This window comes from Apteryx mantelli, chromosome 15, assembly GCF_036417845.1.
Source record: "Apteryx mantelli isolate bAptMan1 chromosome 15, bAptMan1.hap1, whole genome shotgun sequence".
Classification (NCBI taxonomy): domain Eukaryota; kingdom Metazoa; phylum Chordata; class Aves; order Apterygiformes; family Apterygidae; genus Apteryx; species Apteryx mantelli.
This window is the reverse complement of record NC_089992.1, coordinates 13,372,076-13,378,075: the sequence shown is the minus strand read 5'-3', so window position 1 is coordinate 13,378,075 and position 6,000 is coordinate 13,372,076. Positions and strand designations below refer to the sequence as shown.

General features: G+C 38.8%; 1 long non-coding RNA gene across 1 annotated transcript in view; it reads right to left on the bottom strand.

Moving 5' to 3' along the window:
- Nucleotides 1–670: 670 nt before the first annotated feature.
- Nucleotides 671–6,000, bottom strand: part of LOC106496446 (uncharacterized) — a 39,531-nt gene continuing 34,201 nt past the window's right edge. Inside the window, exon 3 of the long non-coding RNA XR_001294601.2 lies at nucleotides 671–797. This is a non-coding gene — a long non-coding RNA (uncharacterized lncRNA). The remainder of the gene's footprint in view (nucleotides 798–6,000) is intronic.

Genomic DNA, 6,000 nt, shown 5'->3' with positions numbered 1-6,000 from the left:
TCTCTACTGCAAAAGCTGCAGTAACATTGTATAAAATTAATACATTTCTTGTCCCCACACTTCAGCCTATTCCTCTAATGAAGCATACACATCAGTCCTGTCAAGGCTTATAAAAATATCTGACACCAGTAGACAACTGCCACCCACTTGCAACACACTGGGGACCTCCATAGCTAAAAGTATGTTATTCACCAACTTGAATAAAGCACTAAGGCTTTGTTTCTAATGGCTGTAATAATTCACACCACCTGTAACAGGCACAGAAGACTACCTGAGACACATTCATGCCAGTGGATTACACATGCAAATTGCACTTTGTCAGGCAAAAAGATTAAGCCTGAAGCAGTTGTGAGTTTTTTTATACTCATTCCCATTCTATATCTCATTGCATTTATCAAGATCTAGACAAATTCATCATTGCTATCAATACATTAGCTAACTGAGTATATGCACTCTAGGAGGGGAAAAATAGAGACTTTGCTGACTTTCTTCACACTTATTACTAGTTGGTCAACCCTAGATCAAGCAAAGCTGCCAGTTATATTGGCATAAAGTACAGAAGAATCAGGCTTCACGTGTAAAAGCACAATATGCTAAAATTTAGGATAACAAATTCTGCCTTTAAAAATTCAGTGATAATTTTCTTAATTTAAACTCACTTACACTGTGTTAGAACAAAACAACAGCAGCCTGCACATCAACAATGCTGAAAACAGCTGACAGATATGGGTAAGAAAACTCCTACTTCAATGCCATTTTCCTCATCTTGTCTTGCTGAGCAGAGCTGGAAAGTAGTTCTGCAAATGGAATGCAAGAAAGTGAATCAATTCATTGCAGCACATATAAAAATACAACACTATTATATTGCTCACATTTCCCCCCACATGCAACAAGCAATATATTCTGTTTTCAATCTGGAGGATTTATTTCCAATTATGGAAGACAAAATGAGAAAATGCATGTCTTGATACTGCAAGCAGCTCTATGCAGACAGACCACTGTGTCTGCATGAGTCTCCTGGCAGAATTATGGTCAAAAAGAGTAAAAACAGCTTCACCTCATTCTCAGTCTAAACTGGGGTGCCCAGGAGAAGACCATCTCAGACATCCCTGTAAATTCTCCTAAATTTAAATCTGCAGCAAAGAAACCAAAAAAATAACCCAAAACACAACCCCTCCCCAATTCCCCAAAGAAAGAGATTTCCTTTTCCTCCCATTTTTGTACAAGTCCCATGTTCAAACAGACATAAGAATTAATTCTTGGCCCAGCTCATTGCTGTATATCACTGAGGACTTTCATCATTTATATCCAAAAGCAGAAGGAAAGCATCCTTGTTTCCTTCTTGCAGCATCTACTGTAGCCCAAAATCAATTCCTCCTGATCCCAGCAGCCAGTCAATGTGTGATCTAAAGCTCACAAGAGCTTAGCCCTTCTTGTTTTGTAAGTTCAGTGAGAGACACTAAAATATCAAGTCTTTTTTATTCTGTCCATCATTTACTCCCATTTAATACCACAGGACCATCTAAATATTGTTATTGTGCTAACAGATGGCATCAGCATATTTCCATGTAGTGATGTCCCATCACTAAGAGCTTACTATTCATCCCCAACTGAGTTGCAAGCTGGATGTTCGATCTTGACTGTCCCAGATTCAGTCTCCTCCTTACAAATTGGCTTTTTCTGAAGCGTAAGGGAGAGGGACATTTTAAACAAAAAAACCCTAAAATTTCATCCAAACTTTAGAAGTACAGTTAGGAAATCTCAGCAGACAGGTAATTTTGTGAAGTCATTTTGAGAAGCAAAACCCAACCTAACCCTAAACTTCATGGCAGTAAAGAGGCTTCTAGGGTTGAATCAGATATACACACAGAGGCACCCTTGGACTTCACAAGCACTCCAACAGTCCAAAGCAATGCACACCAGCACACAGTATTAACATCTGCAGGGAGATGCACATGCAAGATGGCTCCTCTGCCTTCATGCTGAACTCACCAGACAGGAGCCAGGTCTGCTCCAAAATCTGTAGATGTGTTAAGGCAGACGGCACCCCACCTGAACAGCAGTAGCCTTGAGTTCCTGGGTGCGTTCCCTGGCCAGTCTGCACAGATGTCATCCTTGCCACTCGCATGCAATGTCTCTACTCAGCCCTTCCCACTGTACAACTCGACCGAAGATGATTTTTCTGAATTTTCTTTTCTCAAGTGTAATGATGGATCTCTCTGTTCTCTACGTGCATTTTGCAATGTGACTCCAGGTTTCAATAAATTTGTCCATAATCCCCATGTCATGTGATAAATGATTGAGTGCTTGGGCAAGACGGAGTGACACAAAGAGGGAGACTTACTGCTTTAATGCTGGGATTGTGTCTTGGGACTTGTATCATCTAAAAGATCTTTCGTTTTGGCAATAGAAAGTTAAAACACTACCATTTTCACATTTTGTAGCGGCAGAACTAACACAGCAAATCAATACAAAGCACCTCTGCAGTGGTGAGAAACTATATTATTCAGTTCACACAGTTACACCAGTAAAATGGGGTAAATCAGTCCATAATCTACCCTTGGGCAAAGGGCAGGAAAAAGACTTTGAAAAGTCTCCAGATGGGTCTAATAGGTCCCCAGGGGAAGCCATCTGAGCCTTCTCTTTGACTCAGTTGATCCATAAAGCAGTACAAAAGCAGATCTGAACAGAAAGTGGATTCTGTATTTGAGCTGCTCATTATGAAATTCCATTACAAAATTTCAATATGAATTTGTGTGTCAATATTTTACAAAATAAAAGAAGATGGAAAGAGAGGGGAAAAAACTGCAACTCAGCTAGGAGCAAAGAAAAACATCTGCTAGAAATGTGATAATCTTCACTCTCATTAATTTCCACAGCACAGTCTTAAGAATTTTTGAAAAGTTTAAGACTTTAAAAAAATCAAGTTCAGGTATGTCATTATCAGTAGCTTTATACTGATGAAAATAAATCTACTAATACTAGTAAAGAAAAGTCATTCTACACAACTTTCATTACATCTTTGCATGTACCTGCTCAAGGTCTGGAGTTCGCAACCTTGTTTATACATGCATCTCTTTGGGTACAATCTTACTGTTGGGGACCCAGTGGCAAGCCACATGATCTAACACTGTCCCAGATGTTCTCCCATGCAATTATCTTGGCATCTCTCTCTTCATCTAAGAGGCAGACTTGGGTTTTTCTGGTGAAACCTAAACAGTGGCTTCTCTGCTCTTATGCCATCCACTAAGTGATCTCATTTTCAAACTTAACTGACTAAAGCCAACTCTCCATAAAAATCTTCATTTAAATTAACCTGTCTAGCCCAGAATTTTTAATAACATTACCTTAAAGCTCCAAAATAAAGACTCAGCTCTACACATTTATTTAAAATTAACACCCAAGGCATAACATTTCAGAAGAACAAAACTTGAAAGCAGTACTCAAGACATTTACAGGAGGAAACCCCTTCCCCACTCATCCCTATGAGGTAATACTTGGTGATGCTCTGATGAAGACTACTTCTTTGTTCATAAGTTACCTATATACTGTACAACCCACCATATGGTTTTCACAATTTGTTCATACTGTTGAAAAAGAGAACCTCTTCTGATGCACACAAATGAGAAGCAGAAGAATAAACTAGTACGAACTCTGTCAATAAGTACACACCTTGAAAAATAGCTTCCTAGTTTATAGCAGATTTATAGTTCTTATCTGAAGTTTCCAAAGTTCATCTGAATCTCCAATACAGGGAATTTCAATGTATCAGTAAATCTTTCAAGCCACGAAGAAAACTCACTCAAAGAAGCAATGTCCCTTATCGGTGGAAGAAGTGATAAATCTGAAATAATATATAATTCATGATGACACATATCAAGACATTACACCAAACACTGACACAAGACCTATTTATGACATTGCTTTGCTAAGCATATTCCCTACAGAACCATCTCCTCTCGTATTCTGAACCAAACACCTGCTTTGATAATGCACATCTCTTCAGAGCTAGGGAAAAAAAGCAAATCTAATTCAACAACCATTTCTCATGATAGAAAATTAGTGCCCCTCAGTCAGAAACATATAAAAGTAAATGAAAATTTAGGTGCATATCAAAAAGAAATGCAATGCATTATGGCTACTTAAAAAAAATATATATATATATGACCTCAGACATCAAGCTATCCCATTGTCTAAAACATGCTAATATGAATGTTAAACTGTCCTTGGCTGGGGAGCAAAGTTTTAGTTTGGTTCATTCATTCACAATAGCTTCCTCAGTCTTCATAGTTTAACACATATAAAGGTTTACAAGCTCTGAACAAATGAAGAGACTTTTCAAATCTTTCTAATATGGTCCAGTGAGTTAAGGATCATGGATGTGCTGGTCAGTAGGCATTAACGCTGCTGCTCTGACAATCACAGCCTGGAAGTACTCTGCAAACATTAACTAGGACTTGCAGCACTCTTGGGAGTGAGGCCACTATCAGATACATCTTAGAAGCGCATTTAATTCAGTGGCTATAGGTGACATGACTGGTATAACGTATCACATGAGTCAGTATCGCAGCCCTTGAATAGTAAAAATAACTTTTTGAATAGTTAAAATATCACTGAAACTACCAGGAATAATGTAGAGCTTAAAAAAAAATATATATTTCCTGCCAAGGCCATTACTGCAGTTCATTTTTGAATTAAAGTCACAGAAACAAAAGAACTTTACTTTCACAAATATTTCTTGGAGAACCCAGCAGGATAGACAACATTTTCTCAAGACAGAGAATGGGGAAGTAATTCCCTGATTCTCCCTGTACCATCAAACCATGCCTCAGGCATTAGCCAAACAACATACTTAAATTGGTTGGCAAATTAGGCTAAAACTAAGGAGACACCAAAGACTGGCACATATATTGCCTCCTGAGTGTCCTGAGTTTCAAGCTATTTCACCAACGATGGCTTTCCCTCTGATCTTTTTAGGTCAGGGATACAGAATAATAACATTTCAAATGTTAATCTTTGTTCTGACCAGAGAAAAGATGCCAAGTCTGGCTGCACTTCCGTTGAAGCAGCAACATGCTCAGACCCAGTAAGCAGCAGCAGAAGTGTTGCCTAGAAAGCCAGTTCAAGAAGGTCACCAGCCTGTGAGATACCAGGACTGTTAGAAGAACAGATAGGACATGTACAGGCTGAATAGGATTACATTTTCACAAAATAGAGTCTACTTTTTTTTTTTTTTTTAAAAGGACCAAGAAAGTGTTAAGATGAGAGTAGCCTTGTGGAACAGAGAAACAAAATGCAGACTTGGAAAGTTTATAGGGAAGCCACACAAGAAGAAAAAACAGACAAAATAGATAGGTAAGCACTAGGGTAGCCCTATTAACGCAGTGCAGCAGGAAACGGTATAACGTCTAGAAACAGGAGTGGAACAATAATCTAATTTCCCAAACACATGATTTCTGAGCATGCATTTTCTTGTCCAATTTAGTTAGGCTAAGGGCTGATTGAATCTGACAACAGCTTTTCCTCACCAAAAACAAAAAAAAGCACGCAAAAGATGATTCCCCAAAGATAGGCTGCAATGGCAATGAGCAGTCCAGCAGTTCAGCATGCCTCGTTCTACATGTCAGACTATCATTTTGCAAGGGAATTTTCACTTATCTTCTTCACGATGGCACACGTTGAGCAGCTGAATTTAGAAACCTGTACTGACTGAGTATTCCTGTTCACCAATGCCTTGGGCTGCCTGATTGCCTCTTGCAGTGAGGAACCGAAAGCTCAGTGACATCCACTGTAACCCAGTCCAATTTCCCCCTTAGCGCAGTGAAAACCTGATCATTTCTGGCAAGCTCTTGTGAAGCATCTCCTCTGACTAGGACAGGCAATGTTGACTTTTTCCCATAATAAAAATAATAATAATAATAATAATAATAATAATAATAATAATATTGATGATTCTTCAGCACCCTAAAAGGGCAGTCTGCAGTCTTGGTGACGCTCAGA